This window comes from Littorina saxatilis, linkage group LG12, assembly GCF_037325665.1.
Source record: "Littorina saxatilis isolate snail1 linkage group LG12, US_GU_Lsax_2.0, whole genome shotgun sequence".
Lineage (NCBI taxonomy): Eukaryota > Metazoa > Mollusca > Gastropoda > Littorinimorpha > Littorinidae > Littorina > Littorina saxatilis.
The window spans coordinates 23,214,966-23,234,598 of record NC_090256.1 but is presented as its reverse complement, the minus strand read 5'-3'; the positions used below and the strand labels follow the sequence as shown (position 1 = coordinate 23,234,598).

General features: G+C 42.2%; 1 protein-coding gene and 1 long non-coding RNA gene across 2 annotated transcripts in view; both read right to left on the bottom strand.

Moving 5' to 3' along the window:
- Positions 1-19,633, bottom strand: part of LOC138981562 (phosphatidylinositide phosphatase SAC2-like) — a 245,162-nt gene that overhangs the window by 154,971 nt on the left and 70,558 nt on the right. The gene's annotated exons all lie outside the window — the stretch shown is intronic.
- Positions 1,095-3,757, bottom strand: LOC138981548 (uncharacterized). Its single transcript, XR_011460657.1, has 2 exons — positions 3,303-3,757; positions 1,095-3,120 (listed from the first exon to the last, which is right to left on the bottom strand). It is a non-coding gene; the product is annotated as an uncharacterized lncRNA (long non-coding RNA).

The following is a 19,633-nucleotide window of genomic DNA, read 5'->3' as shown; positions in this document are numbered from 1 at the left end:
CTTTCCTCTGAATTCGTTGACCGTTGACGACTGGATCGTGTTGTCATCAAGGTTGTTCCAGTCAATAACTGTTCTTGTGAAAAAAGAGTACTTGTACACTGGTGTTTTAGTACACTCCACAGTAAAGCACTGGCTGTTGTTTCTTGTGATATTTCTGACTGTGGCTGATGATGTAAAGTCTTTGTTCACTCGTTGTTTCACTTGTCTTTTTGATTTTTGTTGCTGGATGAATTTCTCAGGGGGTACTGCGGGGACCAGCCCTCTGACCACTTTGAACAGAAATGTGAGTCTCTGTTGTTTCCGGCGTTCCTGGAGTGGGGGAAGCTGGAAACGGCCAACACGATGTTGTGTGTTTCGCGACACTTTCTTCCAATGCGAACGCAGTTAAGCCGGCAAGAAAACCTGGCACACACAAAACAGCTGTTGCCTAACGCAGTTCCAGTTCCGACAATTGTTGACCACTCACAGGAGGTCAGAAACCGGATACCAATGTCATCAGAACGATCTGCTTTCACTAAACGCAGACGAAAGGAAGTGAGTACATGTATACTGAATGTGTTCTGTAAGGGATAGGGGTTCAGTGTCACTGGGCGTTTTTGTCAGACTGACAGTATTTGTAGTGGAATGGCATCTGTTCCTAATTTTAAGCACATGTGTTAAGATTACAGATTAAAACATATATATCTGTTACTACATGTCCGTCCCCATGCACCCACCTTAAAGTTCCCTCTCTCTCTCCCTCTTTTACACTCACCTGGGTAATCCATGAGTCTCAGGTTTAATCAGTGTCCGTCCATATACACATAGACATTCACACAAACACACACACGTTGTTATAGTTGTTATCTAATTCAGTGTTGTATTAAATAGATAAAGAAATCGTTAATACAGCAAGCTTGCATGAATAATTTGCTGTTGTCCTTTTTTTCAGATCAGGTTCTGTAATACAGTAATTATAATTAATACAAGTACATGTACAAATTCATGTTTGCAGTCATACTCATAGTGTGTGAGTGTGTGTGTGTGTGTGTGTGTGTGTGTGTGTGTGTGTGTGTGTGTGTGTGTGTGTGAAAAGCACTTTGATACTTAAAACATCTGTGTTATTTGATTTTATTACAAAACTGCAGTCAGAATATTAAGCAGACCTATTCCAACAATACATTTTGATCAGCAGTAAATGTAATGTCAAATTATGAACAACAATCATGTGAGCAGATATATCTAACAGAAACAAATAGTCTAGCAAAATAATACAACCAAGTACATGTGTGGACATCATCATCCACATAAAAAAATTGATTGTAGGAAGAGCACTCTGTGTTATTACCACTGCTTCAGTCAAACTGCCAGTTCAACTTTATCTCTGTGGGTTGTTTTTTTCTCTCAGAGTAACATGGGGAAAAATTTTTTTTTAAAAACTTGCATGCTACAGAGCTGGATTGTTTCTAGTGATCATGCAGCATGATTTATCCGCATAGAAAACTACTGAAACACCTAAACAGAAATAACAATGTCTACAGAAAAAACCCACTGTTTGATTGCTGTCTGTAGTACTCCTCTTGCTAACAGTGGCATTAAAATAATTAAAACTAAGCTATGCTCTCTTGGGGGGGGGGAAAAAGTGCTCTAAGTACTTTTTGTGTCTACATAGGCAAAACAAAACTATGCAATGTTTCAGATTTCCTGACCCACCCTATGTTTTTCCTCCTTATCCTGGACTATTTTGGACTCTTACAAAAATGTAGGCTACTTCAAAAATGACAAATTTTAATTTTGCAGGCTTACAAGGAAATTGACTCTTCTCTTACAACCAGAATACACCATGATTTCAAGCAAATAAAAAACTACATGCACCTGAGAAAAAAACACTTTAATTCAAGAAGTTAGACCTCCTAACCCCAGCTTTTCAATTCAATTCAATACGTTGTTGATGTTGATTATGGAGCTTAACGTCCTCCCAGGTAACTAGGGACCTATATTGGGGCATGATTTTTTTTATACAATGTTAAAAGTGTAGGGTGTAATGGGGGGGAGGGGGACTGGAGGGTGACGGGGTGTAGTCGCTAATAAATTTAAAGGTGCGTTTATTATCTAATATACCAGACATTTTGTTTTGGCTGGTATACAGAATAACATCACATAAAATCGCACTCGTAAAACATACAAAACACATAAAATGTACACATCAGTACACACATAACCCAAACCACACATATCCATACCAGCACCATCACACACATATCCACATACATACTCTAGTTTGTACATTATAAAAATAAATACATTATGATTAATATCATTACTAGTCAACTTAAATTAAGGCTCAAAATAGGTCTTAAGATGGATGTTATTTAGTGTAATGAAGAGATTATAAAAACCAAAAAAAAGCTATGAGAAAGAAAGTATGAAAGAATGATGCCCTTTCTCCGGTGAAAGTTCTGCTGATTGTGGTAACTTTTTTTTCTGTCTAAAACAGGCATCAGTTAACTGAACGAGCTGTTTGAGGGGGTGGTGATCCTAACACTGGCCTATGGCAACACTGGCCTATGGCAGCTACAACAAAGCTCTGCATACACAGCAAGACTACAATGCAACAGTGCCCAGACTTTGACTGCTACAGGCTGCTTTCCCATGCAAAGTACAAATATGCAAGTGTCCATAAACCAGGGTTTAATACAAAGTCATGTAGTATGTGAGTGAGTTCTGATGAAAAAGTGATTGTGTTGTAATATTGGTTATTACTGAGTGTTGATGTTACAATGATTACATTATAAAAACAACAACAGAACAATGTGAAGAGCAAACTTCTTCTGTGGGCATGCAAGTGAGTTAATCTTGTGTGTGTGTGTGTGAAACTATATGTGACTGAGTGTTACAAATTTAAATGACAACAGTTTTCTTGATAGCCTTTAAAAACAACAACAAATACATACATTTAACAATCAAACAAATATAGGCACCTCAAAAAAAGTTGTATGTACACCTTCGTGGCTGGTGATGCATTCTTGCTCCCCTGCAAGTTTTCATTCTACAATGTACCTCAGGCTAGCTTCCTCTCTCTCTCAAATCTGCCCCTCCCACACAATACAACAGGTACAGTGGCCACTCTGACACCAGTCTCTGAAATAATCAAGAACAGTTAAAACTGCGATGAGCTGTTGTTCTTTTACTCGTGAATGCAATGCATGAACACTTAAACAATATCCCACTTATTCGCGAGTGCGTTGACAAGGCGAGAGTGAAAAAATAGCACAGACTCGAAAGCAGACGATAAGTTCAACACAGAGAGCGGGCGTGTTTACCTTTGATCGCTGAGACAAACAGTGTCGCAATTTTCATCGTCACTGTTTCACTACTGCTGGAAGTGGCCTCCACCCTCATCTTTCATGCTTGATTCGAGGAGAGAAACCGGTAGTTCGAACATGTACGGTTCAATTTCGTCTGCAGTTACGCTTGTTGTCATGTTGGTAAACAACCATCTCCACACGGTGTGACGTCACGGATAATTTATTCATAAGCCAGTCTCGCGAAGATCACGCGGCACAATGGCGGGTCGTTTTGGAGAAGAAATCCGTCGCTTCGGTCACAAAATTCGTCGGATTACGGCCTTAGAAGATTCCGAAGTAAACCAAACATTGTTGAAGACGGTAAGAAAGTGGTTTTCTAACTAACTGCAAACATCGGGAAGTGTTCGGTCGCGCAGGAACACGATTCGAAGCGTTTTTGACGCTAAAACAGCGTGGTCTGGTCCTTTAATTCTGTGCTTGCTTCCTTTTGGTGTTTTGTATTCATTGTCAGTGCATGTCAGCTTTTGCATACAATACTTGAGTACTGCAGCGTGACTGTTGTTGCTGCTAGCATTCCACTGAGAACAATCTACCCGAATTTTCCAGCATTGGGATAATGAAGTAATGGAAATGGCAAATAACATTGTACGCTTTTGTATTGACGTGTATGTCTATGTAAATGTCTTTTTGCCACTCATTACATCACTGACTCCAGAATGTAAACAAATTAATTGGGTGATAATGATGATGATGATGATGATGATGATGATGATGATGATGATGATGATGATGATGATGATGATGTTGCTGCTGCTGCTGCTGCTGATTAAGATGATGACGACAATGACGATGACAATAATGATGATGAAGTTGCTTCTGTTGCAGCAGATATTATTCATGCGTAGTTCTTGTCTTTTTTCCCCCCAATGTATAATTCTTGTTGTCCCCCCCCCCCACCCCCCACCCCACCCCCCCCTCCTATGTAGAAGTGTCTGCAAACAATGGCATTCCTATTCAACAGCTCTACTTTCCCTAAGGTTAGACCATGTTTCAGTACATACAACATTACAAAACAGGCGGGCCGAAAGATATGAAGACACCACATCGGGCGAAACAGACAAGACAAACGAGGAAGCATTGAAGATAGCATCTGATACGATGGGTACATCGGGTATATCGCAAAACCAGATAGCATCTGATGGTGGCGGGTGGAATGGGCGTATTAATACACGCACGCTGTGCAGGGCGATAGACAGAACAATGCAGGCTCAAATGTTCCTCCCTGGGAGATAACAAGAAACCGAGTAGATTTGATGGTGGTTTAAAAAAAAAATCAGAAATGGCGTAACATATCTTATATCCCTCCTCCTGCAAGTCAACCTTGAAAACTGTTCAAGACAACAATATTCTAATGTCATTAAGTGTAGACATGCAGTTTGGCGTGGCGTCATTAAGCCGTTCGACGAATACTTCCTTGCCAAGGACCTCGCAATGGCAAGAGTGGACGATGAAGTAAAGAATGACCATACAACAATCGTTTCGGCTTATTACTAGGTCTCCTCATTGGGGTGTGCACGTTAAAGATCCCACGATTGACAAAAGGGTCTTTCCTGGTAAAATTGTATAGGCTTAGATAAAAATGTCCACCTAAATACCCGTGTGACTTAGAATAATAGGCCGTGAAAAGTAGAATATGCGCCGAAATGGCTGCGATCTGCTGGCCGATGTGAATGCGTGATGTATTGTGTAAAAAAAATTCCATCTCACACGGCATAAATAAATCCCTGCGCCTTGAATATGTGCGCGATATAAATTGCATAAAAAATTTTTTTACAAAAAATTAAAAAAAACTCCCTGCGCTTAGAACTGTACCCACGGAATACGCGCGATATAAGCCTCATATTGATTGATTGACCCTCATGGATGAGTGGGCAGGCTGATATCTAGATCTGTGACATTACCAAGCACATCTGGGGTATGCCACAGATGAGCCACAGTGGGTCACAGCCAGTGTTAAAGAATACAAACAGACCATACAGTCACACGCTCCATGTCAGTCCAAGCAGAATGGAACCAATCTGAGAGGGACAAGCTCATGCGGCTACACTCCAGCCTTCAGAACAGGAAAAGTGTTATAACAAAAGCCAGGGGAAGTAATGCCAACTGCTGACAGGAAGCAGAGCGCTGGGTGAAAAACACTATAATGACAGACATATTACTATTCTTTATGCTTGTTTTCATCTGGCTGTTCTCTTTAAGTGTTCTTTCTTCAAGCTGAATGTCTTCATTTTGGGCGAACTTTCTCATGAAAATAAACACTTTGCTGTAAGATTCTATCGTCCACCAAAGTTGGATATATTACGTAGGACCATAACCGAAGACCTTAAAACACAAATAAAATTATTCTAGCAATTCCATTAATATTGATGAATTTTTAAAAGCAGCGCCTTAGATCGTATGTCATGGTTGCTTAAACTTTTTAGCACGAGTGTATTCTCGGGGACGTTGATAACCAAATCAAAACCGTCTCTTTGTATTTAACAACTCACTTTTTTCTTTCAATATTGAGATTGCGTGTCTTATCACAACCGCTCAAACTGAGCCGATTACCCTCAGCCAGAAAGTTCAAGACAACGAAACAATACGACACTGCAGGAGAAAGGGGTGTGCAGCAGAGTCTGGCACGTGCAGCAACAGCGATATCGGGTATACCCGGGTACTGGGTGGATGCCAGTCTAGACGCCTTCTAGACAATTTACGTCACGGAACCCAATGCTGACATCATCACACACACCGATAGACCTACCGCCACTGCTTTCAGTGACGCGGAGACTTCAGGCAGCTGCACACTCTCACACATGATTTGTGTCCTCATTTGTTTGCTGTGTGTTGTGCACGTCCGTCGTTGTTGTTGTTGTTGTTTTGTTGTTGTTGTTGTTGTTGTTGTTGTTGTTGTTGTTGTTGTCGTGGTCGTGTCACGTTATTGTTTTTCAACAATCTCTTGTCATTTAGTTCTAAACTACGGAGTTTAGCATAACAACAACCATAAATTAATGGAAGGGCGCTGGTTCTGAGCGACGCTTAGTTCTCGAGATAGGTGTGACCACATGACGTCATTTATACTTTTGTCATCGAAGATCTTTCGTATTTTAATCAGTGTCATTTCCCAGTTCTGTGTTCTGCGGTCTTTTTGACTGATTTGACAAGTTGAGAAAACCAATGACATTTTATTTTTGCGAAGCAACTGAATATGACAAGAAAAGAAAGCGTGCAGAAGTATCTTTGGGTCCTGCAAGACTTTATGACCAACGATTTCCCCCTTGGAAGAAATGAAGATGTCTGCTTTTCGTCTGCTTTGAAGGTAGGGAGATTTTACAGCGCACATGGTAAATTGCAAGTCGTAATGGACAAGGATGTTGTTATTCTTCTTTCTTCGAAGTACCGTAGATTTGTTCTTGGCCATATTTTCGAGCTGTGCATTGTTATGTTATGGGAAAAACACGTTTGAACGCAAATTTGGAAATAAATTTTGATTATTTGCTCCGGAACTGCAACATCGATTTGCCATAAAAAAAATTCTGGCTCAATACAGTCTGGTAGTGTCATATTTTTTAAATGGATTTGGAAGAATTGCTCATAAATTTGCATAGCACTCCCGGTCCTGTTCTTTTTTTCGTCACACCCAAAACCGTTATTTGTTTTGGGCGACGCAGCATTAAATGCCTTCTCCTAAAATACGACTAATCGTTCCAAAGAAACTAACACTAAAAAAAAACCACTAATATACTCTTAAGTCTTTCTCTGGTATTCTTTGACGACTGTAATGTGACAGTGTCGACTGCTGTATAGTAACCATGCTCTCTTTTTTACATTCTCTTTTTTTATGAGGACTCGCATCAAGACAAAGGTTTACGACAAGAATATTAATGTTCACTTAACAAATGGTATCATAGTTTTGAACAATCTATTTTCAATCACACGGGCGTATACAATTCCACAAGTACATGAACCGATGACAGGAAACGCTACAGGTGCAAGTTAGTCGGGTGACTTTTTCCCTCACCATTTTCTGGCAGAAACATTTCAAGTTCAAATCTCAGTAGTTTTTTAAAATTTTGTACACATATACTCAAAAATCCGTTTCGAACCTCTCACGGTCCTAAAAGTAAGAAAACGCAAGTGCTGTGGCATCACTGAGACGCTGCACGCCTATGTGAGTGTGGCATTTGCAGACTGCACCGATAACTATCTCTGTTCTTCGAGGGTCTTCGACGAGGGTCTTATCGGTCATCAAAAACTCCGCCGCACTGCCGGTGTTGTATCTATCTGTTAGGTGGAATGTTCCACAGCTGCGTTTGATCTCGTCATCCGCTTCTTCGCTTTTTTCTGTGCATTCCTATTGACGGCCGTGACCTTGAAGTGTGTCAACGTGGTCCGTACAGTGTAATGAGAGTGTCCGACAACAAAGAATAGCAGGAAACGAAGAAGATTGAGTAATGATCGCATCCTGATTCGTTCGAAAAACTAAAATTCCTGCCTACCCCATCCTCTTTCCCACCCCCATTCATCACTCCCTCCTTCCCTTCCTCCCCGCTCCCCTCTCGTCAAGTACACGTTGCGTGACCTGCCCTAAATTGTGTGCATGAAACGATTGTGGAGCAGCCGAAGAAAAATAACCAACAGTGACAATAGGAGATGAATAATTGTGCAGCTGGCAAGAACGGTAACTCCTGCAACCGTTATTTTCGTCGTAACCGGAAACGCTGCACTGAGCATTCCATCACCTCTACTTCCGGAGGACGCAGCCGATAGACGACAAAAAGTAGAGGAAGAGATAGAAAGAGGGGGGAAGAGAGAGATAGAGCGTGCGTGCGTGTGTATGTGCGTGTGTATGTGTGTGTGTGTGTGTGCAGTGTGTGTGTGTGTGTGTGCAGTGTGTGTGTGTGCAGTGCGGGCGTGCGTGTGTGTGCGCGCGTGTGCATGCATGCGTGTGTGTGTGTGTGTGAGAGAGAGAGAGAGAGAGAGAGAGAGAGAGAGAGAGAGAGAGAGAGAGAGAGAGAGAGAGAGAGAGAGAGAGAGAGAGAGAGAGAGAATCCTTTAGCTGCCTAAGCTGTTACTGACATTCGGTGAGACAGACAGACAGAGACCGACTGACAGAAAAAAAGAAAGACCAGAAGAAGAAAAAGAAGAAAGAAGAAAGGGATGAAGAGAGCTATCGGAAGACGTCTTGTCTATATAAATTGGGTTCCAGGCCCCGGAAGCAGCAAAACAAGAGCACTGGAGAAAACGCACTCCCAGGGGAATAAATTACACGAGAAGAGCACAAGATAAAATTCCGGGCCTGCACTAAGCGCGTGTTAACAAACACTTACATGAGTGCAAGCAAGCAGCAGGCGAGTGCATTCTAAAAACACTATAGATTTCCTCTAGATATAATGGTATGAAAAAGATAAACAAAACACAGGAAATCTGTATGAAAATGTTCGCGCACGCACACGTACGTGCACATGTTTGCCCATATGTACAAGACCTTCTCAGGAGAGTTGTCTGTTATGTATCGATGTATTCACTTTAAATGAAGAGTTTTACCCTTCCACTTGAATATGTTTCTTTGAAGATTACCAGATCATAATTAAACAAGAAGTCCAACTTGACCAAAAATATTTCGCAGAAAGAAATGATAAAACGATGGGGCCGGGGGAGTACTAAAATCAAGAAACTACTTGCCCAAAAAACATGCATTTAGCAAGACTACCGTCCAAAAGAAATAGTGTCTAATCAGTCGAAATAAATTACATTCACACACCCACGCTAGACTTCAATCACTTTCCAAAGACTGACCTACCCAGCAATACTAACAACAGATTACTTTTTGCCACGTAATCCCATAATTTTCTTTCAGAAGAGAAAAGAATGGCCTTTCTACACCAATGAACTCTTGGTAGAATGGTTTGCTAATGGTACTTTTCCGACGCGGAGGTTTGGGTCAAAGATGTGATTTTCAATCATTTCTGACTTGTTTCTCCTTAAAACCCCGACGATCGCAGATTGAAACATGATGATCAACTCAGAATGCGAGGTCGAATGGAACGGACAGGTCTGGCAAGAGGAGGACGCGAAATGAGGGAGGTCGGTCGTGTGTTGAGCTTACTGCCAACTGGCCTTCACATTGGTAACACCACATAAAGACCGGAAGCTGTATCACGGGGGTAACATGAGCTTCCTTGTCGTTATGTTTAACGCACTGTGTTGTTGTTGTTGTTGGTGTTGGTATTGTTGTTGTTGTTGTTGTAACTTCTTTTTTCCCATGTAAGTGCTGAACTGAACAACTACACGGGTGGTTCCTACTGCATAGTAGAAATAAAACATTTAAACTCTAACAACAAGGAAGGGGAACCAACTGAACATAAAAGCTTGAACACCTCTTTGGTCCAGTAGAGTTGCCTTGAACTGCAATGTAATGCCCAAAACTGACACACGCCGTATGACCTTTATATCAATATTATTCTAAAACTTTTTTCCAATCTTCAAAGTATGCTGTCCGTAGCGGAAATTCCTTATCTACTAAAAATATCATGGTGTTGTTTTTTCTGCAGCAAGTTACGTACCTGCTTTTTGCGAAGAATATCTTTGCTACCAGTATAATATTATACCGTTAAGAACACAACGTACTCCACTAACAGGAAGCTACAAAAATAGCCGGGAGTATCTCCAGTCAAAACTCCTGCGGTCTAAGAGCAAATAACCCGAACAACTTGACCCCAGCAAGCTGACAGACAGCAGAAACTAGAAGCCGGACAGAGAAAACTACCAACGATCAGTACACCCAGAACGACTTCATCGACTCGTCAAAGTGCCAGGGAAAAGTAAAAGTGACTGACAACCGACAGTGGCCACAATGATGATTAAGACAAAGCGTGGACATCCAGCGCTGAGCGGTGTCCGATAACAAGACTCTGTGCGTCGGGGCTGGGACGTGTACACGCAGGAAAATGTGCAATTAACGTCAGGGCCAGGACAGGCACACTGCCCGAGGGTGGTACTCGACAGGGCCGTTAGGGGGAGGGTGGCTGGCTGAAAGATTGTGACTCAGGACAGACAGTACGGGCAGGGTAGTACTGCAATTGCAGAGACGGACGGGCAGGCAGACAACAGGAAGCGGACAGACTTGCGACGGACATACATGCTGGCAGACCGACAGGCGTGCGGGGAAACAATTACACAGATGCATGCACAGAGACAGACAGACAGACAGACAGACTGACGCACACACACTCACACACGCGGCATGTACTCACTCACAACCCCCCCCCTCCACACACACACACACAACATACACACATGTAGACTGAGACAAAAAGAAAGACAGTTAGAACAACTGAACAGTTAAAAGCAAAGTATATATTGTCTAGATAAACGCATTACAACAGCCAGGGGCGAGCCATTAGGGCAACTGCACAATCAAAGTGCAATCACACTTATCCGAGAAGATCTGACGACAACGACAAGAGGCAATGTGTTGCACGTGTTTGTTACACATGTGTTACTGCCAGACCGGGATACAGGACCAACGTCAAAGAAAAGGATGTCTTGGCTCTGTCAGAGAGAGAGAGACAGAGACAGAGAGAGAGACAGACAGACATTGAAAGAGAGATATTGAAAGAGAGAGTTTTGAGTTTTAAATGTCCTCACAGGTCTCAGGCAAAGGACGTGCTGAAGTAATAAACTCAACATTTTTCAAGAAACTTTGGCGGGAAGAGAGAGACAGAATGACAGACATAGAGAGAAGAGAAATACCGTAAAATCCCTAGCAAACCCCCAGTATCTAGCAAACGCCCACCCCCCACTTTTGGCCAAAAGTTGTGCAGAGGGGTCACTACCTAGCAAACGCCCACCGCGATTTAAAAAAAAAGAAAAAAAGTGTTAAGACAGTCGGCCCCCTTTATCTACGATTGGTGCACACTGTTCGATGGTTCTCCTTTTTACATTTAGTCAAGTTTTGACTAAATGTTTTAACGTAGAGGGGGGAATCGAGACGAGGGTTGTGGTGCATGTGTGTGTGTGTGTGTGTGTGTGTGTGTGTGTCTGTGTGTCTGTGTGTGTGTGTAGAGCGATTCAGACCAAACTACTGGACCGATCTTTATGAAATTTGACATGAGAGTTCCTGGGAATGATATCCCCGGACGTTTTTTTCTTTTTTTCGATAAATACCTTTGATGACGTCATATCCGGCTTTTTGTAAAAGTTGAGGCGGCACTGTCACACCCTCATTTTTCAATCAAATTGATTGAAATTTTGGCCCAGCAATCTTCGACGAAGGCCGGACTTCGGTATGGGTGCGTATCGCTAGCGCTACGTGTCATTTGTGCTACGTGTCATTTGTCCTACGTGTCATCTGTGCTACGTGCCGCTATCGCTACGTTGATTGGTGCTACAAATAATTTGTCTATGAGTTACTATTATTCGTATATTATCACTTCGTGTCGACAGCACTACAGCGTTACGTGTCATTATCGCTACGTGTCAAAACCACTACTTACTGACGACTCTTTTTTCTCTCGCTCTCACTCCTGGTTTGTGTGTGTATATGTATGTCTGTGTGTGTGTGTTTGTGTGTGTTTGTGTGTGTGTGTGTGTGTGTGTGTTGTGTGTGTGTGTCTGTGTGTGTGTGTGTGTGTGTGTATGTGCGTGTGTGTGTGTGTCTCCGCTCTATCTTTCTCTCTCTCTCTTGCTCACTCGCTGGTTCACTCACTCTGTCTCTCTGTCTCTCTCTGTCTGTCTGTCTGTCTCTCTCTCTCTCTCTCTCTGTCTCTGTCTGTCCGTCTCTCTGTCTCTGTCTCTCTCTGTCTCTGTCTGTCTGTCTGTCTCTCTCTCTCTCTCTTTGTGGCCTTAATATAATAAACCATTCTGAGTTCTGAGTACTCTCTCTCTCTCTCTCTCTCTCTCTCTCTCTCTCTCTCTCTCTCTCTCTCTCTCTCTCTCTCTCTCTCTCTCTCTCTCTCGATGTGTTTATTTTTCATTCAAAGGGCATAAATCACATGGTTGTATCACTTAATTTCTCTCGTAAAAATTTGATGACACGTTATCCTGCAAAGGGGTGTATACCTAGCAAACGCCCACCCCCTGCTTTTACCCGAATTATGTGCGGAGGGGGGGGGGGGGGCGTTTGCTAGGGATTTTACGGTATATAGAGAGAGACAGAGACAGAGAGAGACATACAGAGAGTATAAAACATGAGAACAAATTCGAGGTAGGCCTAGAGCTTTACACCAAATGTCACAGAAAGAGAATGGAATTAGAAATAACACCACATAAATCTCTCCACGTAGGGAGAACATGCCCAGATTTTGACATTCAAGTTCAAGACGATACGGTAATCTTTGCCAGGCTTCCTCCTGAAAACCGTGCAACAACAAAAAAGCGATGGAAAACAAATTGCAATACTGCACGGGAAGAAGAAACCGAAATCCATTTCGCCGTACAGCCAATTTAGCCAACTGGCATGGGGCAAAAGGAATTAAGCCAAGCAGATATAACAAAGACGCACGTGGAACTTGCACCGCTATGGAGGCACTATATTTTGTCAGTGCAGCCTTCAGGGGTTGGCGGAAGCACACATACAGCGACAGGTGAAAAGGCTGAAAGAAAACGAGCGGTAATAAGACAGGGGAGACAAATGAAGGATCAAGGGAAGCTCGTTAGGCGGCGTGGCCCTTGTTACATCAATTTGGACTGTCATTGCGTCAGCGTGAAAACATGTTTATGTCTAACAGGCGCGCTATTGCACACCACCTCCATCTTTCCCACAACTACGACGTCAGCACCAGTCATGGTGGCAGGTCTTTAAAGATTACAGCATCTCAGTTCTTCCCTATTTTCTTCTTCCACATACAGTCCCTGTAAGCCACAGCGAATAGCCTGTTGCATACTTGCAACCATTTCAAACCCATAACGTATACTGTAATCTATTGACGCACACGTCGCAGGCCCTTACATCTAATAGATTGTTACGCAGCATTATGTCAAGAATTCAGTCAAAGTTACAGGTCTGTGCCATTAGTACTGCACGTCGGAGGACGTAAATTTAAAGCAGTACATTTGGATCGCTCAATAGAAAAATCAATTAAAAACATTTCACTCGCCTCAGGTTTTCAAAATGTTTGTAGTAAGTTGTGTGTCCTTTACTGTTTATAACTGACTATAGTCTGCAACAAAGCGATGCGTATACAGTCTATGAGAAGTGGATTTGCAAGGCTAGCAAGTGATTACTGACAACTACCTCAAGATTTGCTCTTGACTTCTTGGTGATGGAAATGCGATGTGGCCTAATTTGAAGATAAAACCATACATTTTCAATAATGATATTAACCATGATGGTAGTGAGCATAGCAGTTTTGAACAAAACGTCATTGTTTTCAAAGGTTTTTTTTAAAGTATTACAGGGGAATAAAACTGCTGGTGCTTTTAGTTATGTCAGTTATGCGCTATAGAAATCTCCTTAATAAAAATAAAATAAATAAATAAATTGAGGCTCTCACTGAGGCTTTCTATATCTAGGATTGTTATTCACACTTTCTCGCTACTCAAGCTTTTCGAATAGTTACGAAAGAATCCCTTTGCTTCTGCCAGACACTGAGATTATTTAGCTGTTCTCATCTGTACAGTAAGTTGTTTCCACCAGTCAGTTTTTGCTGTTGCTGTCCATGATGAAGATTATTTAGCTATTCTCATCTGCACAGTAAGTTGTTTCCACCAGTCAGCTTTATGCTGTTCCTTGCAATTTAATAAACTTCTGGGACAGAAAGGTCACATCATGTACTTTCACTATATGATAGGTAGTGACGCTCCGTTGTTTAGTTTTGAAGATGCGACGTTCTGCGCGACGCTCTAAATTTCAGTTTGCAGTTTGTGGGCCTCGAGTACGCAATACTTATGGCACCCCTCTGTAGTTTAATTTAATCTAAGCCCACCATCATCATAAACTCGTTTATGTAACGTCATTCTATGTAAACATTGGTGACATTTGTCTTCATCTACGTTCATTTGATTTAATTTAATATCCCTCAATTGCTCGTCATCGCCAGGCGTGTCAGTGTTCTTCAGATTATTGCGCACAGTTTGAGAAATCAGCAGGTACCCCGCCCATTATCATGGATAACCAGCACTTTTCAGGACGTGTACGGGAACGTGTACGGGTAACGTCATCGAATCTTGTTTTTACGTCAAGATTTGCAGTCTTGGTGGGAGCAAAACAACGTATAATTTGGAACATTGGAGAAAAAAGTGAGTCTGTCATGGGTGACGCAATATCTACACGTACACGTACAGGTCTTTGCCACACGTTCGACCATCTAAAACACTGTAATAGCATACGAGCACACATTCTGGTCAATCAGGCATCTTTTACCAACGAAGACTCTCGCACGTTATGCAGTCTGTTATTAACTACGAATCCAACGTAAGCAAAAGAAACCCCTTATCCATTTTTATGGGCACCTGGATATATATCTTTACACTCCGGATTTCCCGTACGTTTTCCTCCCGCTATCTGACTGTTTTCGATCTGGCTGCTTAAAAAAAGAACATGCACGGTTTGCGAGGAAACAAAACTTCCTCAAGCTATTTTGGACGCATCGCAGTGAGCTTTTGTCCGGCGATAAGAAAAGGTGCACGTCAAGTGCGTATGTAAGGTATGGTAAGGTGAGGTGAGGATAAGGTGAGGTAAGGCAAGGTATGGTATCATAAGGCAAGCTTTAAGGTCAGGTAAGGTACGTTAAGATAAGGTAAGGCAAGGTAAGGTAAGGTTGGGAAAGGTAAAGGTAAGGATATCATATAGTCCTGCTGAAAATAGAGAGAAAAACAAAGAGAGAGAGAGTGAGTGAGAGGGGGAGAGAGAGAGAGAGAGAGAGAAAGAGAGAGAGAGAGAGAGAGAGAGAGAGAGAGAGAGAGAGAGAGAGAGAGAGAGACACACACACAGAGAATCCGAGACAGACAAAGACAGAGAGAGAGAGACAGACACAGAGAGACAGAAATGGAGAGAGAGAGAGATGGCAAGCGCTCATGCCATTTGTTTGAAATAAGACTCGAAGTAAAAGTGCAGGCTCCTTTCCCTACATATGTGACCCTCTCTCGATGTATGGTGCGCCAAATTGATATTACTATCGTTAACTGTTATACAGAGTTTTGAAACTATCGTTAACTGTTATGTAGAGTTTCGAAACTATCGTTATCTGTTATATAGAGTTTCAGAAACTCTATATAACAGCTAACGATAGTTTTATCAAAACGGCGCGTCGGTATCGTTCCCAAATGGGAAAACCCTGAAACTGCCATTGCAAAACTGTCTTTTTGCTACGAAATGTACATTTTAACTAGAAACACAATTTAAAAAACTACAACATTAGTTATTGACCGTTCTTCTGTTGTCGTCTTCTCAAATCATTGTTGAGTTTGTTTAATATTAGCTTTATCATATCATTTGTACTTTCGGCCGTACCGTTTTCCACGTGTGCGGTTTGAAGACGGTAGGCCTACTGAATATTCGCGGAAAAGACCATGACAGACGCACTACACAAAACAGTGGGTTTTTTTTCAAAACAAACACAAAACAACGTGTTTCCCGAGTCAGTGACATCCCCCACGGACGCGTTTTGGAAAACACTGCATGCTTTCGCATCGTGTTTTGGGTACTGGACGGGTCAACCTGACACTGACAGTTGCCCACTGCATGCATGCCAGCCGTATGTGTACAAACTGACCCGCACACAGCGCGGTAGCTAGAACGGGTCAAGCTGACACTGACCAATATTTCTGTGAAAACAGGAAGCGTGCTAGCTGTAACGAAGATTTGATTACTTGATTAAACGAAGCAGCGAAATGATGGACTTATCAGACGACACTTAGTTGAATATGATCTACTAAATGTTGTAGTAATTTAGTGCAAATTCGCTCGAACGAAACGTTTAGCAGCCATTTTGCCGGCATCGAAACATCCGACCACGCCTTCGCTATTTTTAGAAACTCTATATAACAGTTAACGATAGTAATAACACTTGCGCGCACCATGCCGCCGTTTTGCGAAACCCTCGTTATCTGTTATTCATAGTTTTAGCAATAGCGCGCACAAACGCGCTATTGATATAACTCTAAATAACAGTTAACGATAGTTTCGAAACTCTATTTAACAGTTAACGATAGTTTCGAAACTCTATATAACAGTTAACGATAGTTTCAAAACCCTGTATAACTGTTAACGATAGTAATATCAATTTGGCGCACCATATCGATGTTCCGCGAACTTTTACGAGAAACTCCGTACATCCGTGTTGTCTGGCATGTTTGCACACCAATCAAATTCCCAAAAGGTGCCTTTTCTTCCCTTTGAAAAATCTGCAAGGGAAAGTTGAAACTATTTTACCTTTCCCAAAGGTGCTTTTTTTCCCTTTGAAAAATCTGCTTGAGAAACTTAAAACCATCTAACAATCATTCTACGTGAAAAGAAAACAAGGGGGAGGACAGCAAACATGGAGAGAGACAAAATACAAACATAAAAAGGAGAAAGCCTTCAGTTACGACCGAAAGAGAGGCACAAAATTAAAGGAAATAAGAAAGAAGCCAGCGGGGAGGGAAAGACATATTTCAGAAAAACAAAACCTACACATATCAGACGAATCCGGATATTACACCAATAGTGATAGATTTAGGTTGTCCTGCAATCTCTCCATCGTAGTCTCGCGCTTTCTGAATGATCGCAACCATGACCTGTTTCCCTCCTTTTCTTCCAGAACACATCAAAGCGGACAGCAAAAATATTCGGTAAATTGTAAATTTACTATATCTCTGTACGCCCCGTTACCACTATCTCTTTCGTGATAAAAAATAAAGTGTGAAGAGGTAGAAGCATCCAAGACAAACATTTCAAGCTTCGCTCTGAGGGGTGCTGGTCGCATCATATTTGCTGTGCTTACTTGGTGTCCCGGGGAAGGGAAAATGTTATTCGTTCGGCGTTAATTCTCTCGTTTCACGATGAGCCAAGAATCTATAACCTTCTCCGCCCTCGGATGAGCTGAATGCTTTGAAGTGCATACACATTCCCTCCCCCTTCTCCTCCCACCCGCCTCCTTCACTCACCCCCTCCTTGCTCGTCCCCCTTGTGCAACTGATGTGCATCGAAAGGCCATGCAATACACAAGGCTGCACTTCACGAGACCAGAGATATTTCACTGGCAAATCAGTAGAATATTTTTGATGACACACAACTGGGTCTTACCAAGATAATGCAAGTTGTATACAGTATTGATAAAGCTGACACGCAGAATAGAAGACAGGATTTCAAACAAGCTGAATGGTAAGGTTCTGAAGAAAAAAAAAATTGGTCCAAAAGATTTGCACTGCATCTCGCAATGTACAACACGGATAGATAATTTACGTATCGCAGGTATTCAAAGAAAACATATAAATGAAAAACATAGAAAGTTATCCTGGATACACCTCTTGTATACGAAGTCTGCGACTTTCAGACTAAAGAGACCTAACAAGTGCAGTCATGCGTTATAGCCGCAGTGGTAGTCTCCTTCACACTTATATGACCCAACGACTTGATGAGCGCCAATAGGAAGGCAGCACTGGTTCGAACCATCGAGAGATACGGTATCAGAAGCAAGTCGAGGGATCCCCAAAGTCCTTGGATCTGAGATTCGAAACATCCAGTAAGGAACAGCAAAGGGATCCGTTGACCACTGAATTAATCGGCATACACTGAATTCTAGCGTGCAGATTGATACATTTATTGGATGATCCGTGGATAAACAGAATCAAAGGACAATGGATCCAAGACTTGACAGATCCAACCGTCAATGGATTCCAGAATCTATGGACATATAGAAGGTCAATGAAAATAAGACTTTCACGTACAAGTGGATGAGCGCTCTCTTGGATCAATCGAGCTAACCCTGATATAGACAACTTTCTGCGCCTAAAATACTTGGTGCGCTTTGCGTGGAAGAACTAAGATCAGATGTGTTCGTGGTGAGAACAGCAAAAGCATTATGTTTCCAACAAACTACACTGTCGCAAAGTGAAAATCTTGTGCTCATATGTTAACTGTAAATAATCCATCCCTTAAGTGCAAACGCAGAATACAAAAGTAGTTCCCAATCGGCCGTGGGACAATAAATAAATCCTAAATCTATTACGAGCAAACTCTTTCAGCGCTTCTATTCCTAGCTGACACGCCTGTACGCAGATCATAACACGAGCATCAGAAACAAGAAAACGTAAAACGAGCCCAGACCGTGCCATCCAGTCATCTGCCCCAGTCTGCTACCAGTGTTTCTCTGTCTGCCTGTCTGTCTGTCTTTGATTATGTCTGTCTTTCTGTCTATCTGTCTGCGAATCTGCCTGTCTGTCTCTCTGTCTCTCGATCTTTCGATCTCGATCTCTCTCCCAGAACCGCACGCACGCACGCACGCACGCACGCACGCACACGCACGCACACGCACACACACACACACACACCACATTTCCCTCGGGATCACGTCTTTCCTGTTCTCTCTTCACATTTCTCTCCTCTCCTCACTCACAAGAACGCCTTTCTCATCGTGGCTCGCATCTCTTGTTGTTTCTTCCTTGATCTTGTCTCCCTTCATCTCACACCAAGCACACCTTCCTCGGCTCTTTTACTCATCATCATCTTGTTTTTTGCATCAATTTTTCGTTGACTGTTATCTCAGTTAGAAGTCATTTTGCCGATACGGCCGTTGGCTTTCTCTAAAGGCACACTCAGTTTCACGTAAACCACCAGTTTCTGGTCACATGCACTGTCAGGCTTTTACACACAGTACAAACACCCTTTCGTTTAAACACTCACCACTTGAGAACATCCTAAGTGCACTCCGTAAAGAGCGAGCATTTTTCAAAGATTTTATTTTTGCGTGGTCAGCCGGATTTAGGCCTACAATGAGACAAATCGGACGCCTCGTTTTGGCGCTAGACCTGACTTTTAAAATCTAAATAATAAATTGACAGCTTGTTACACAAACATTCTTAAATCATAAAATAATTATTTTTTCATCGAGACAAGATCAGAAAAATTCGAAGTTGAAACAAGTCGCGTAAGGCGAAATTACTACATTTAGTCAAGCTGTGGAACTCACAGAATGAAACTGAACGTAGTCCGCCGCTAGTGCAAAAGGCAGTGAAAGTGACGAGCCTGTTTGGCGCAGTAGCGATTGCGCTGTGCTTCATAGCACGCTTTACTGTACCTCTCTTCGTTTAAACTTTCTGAGCGTGTTTTTAATCCAAACATATCATATCTATATGTTTTTGGAATCAGGAACCGACAAGGA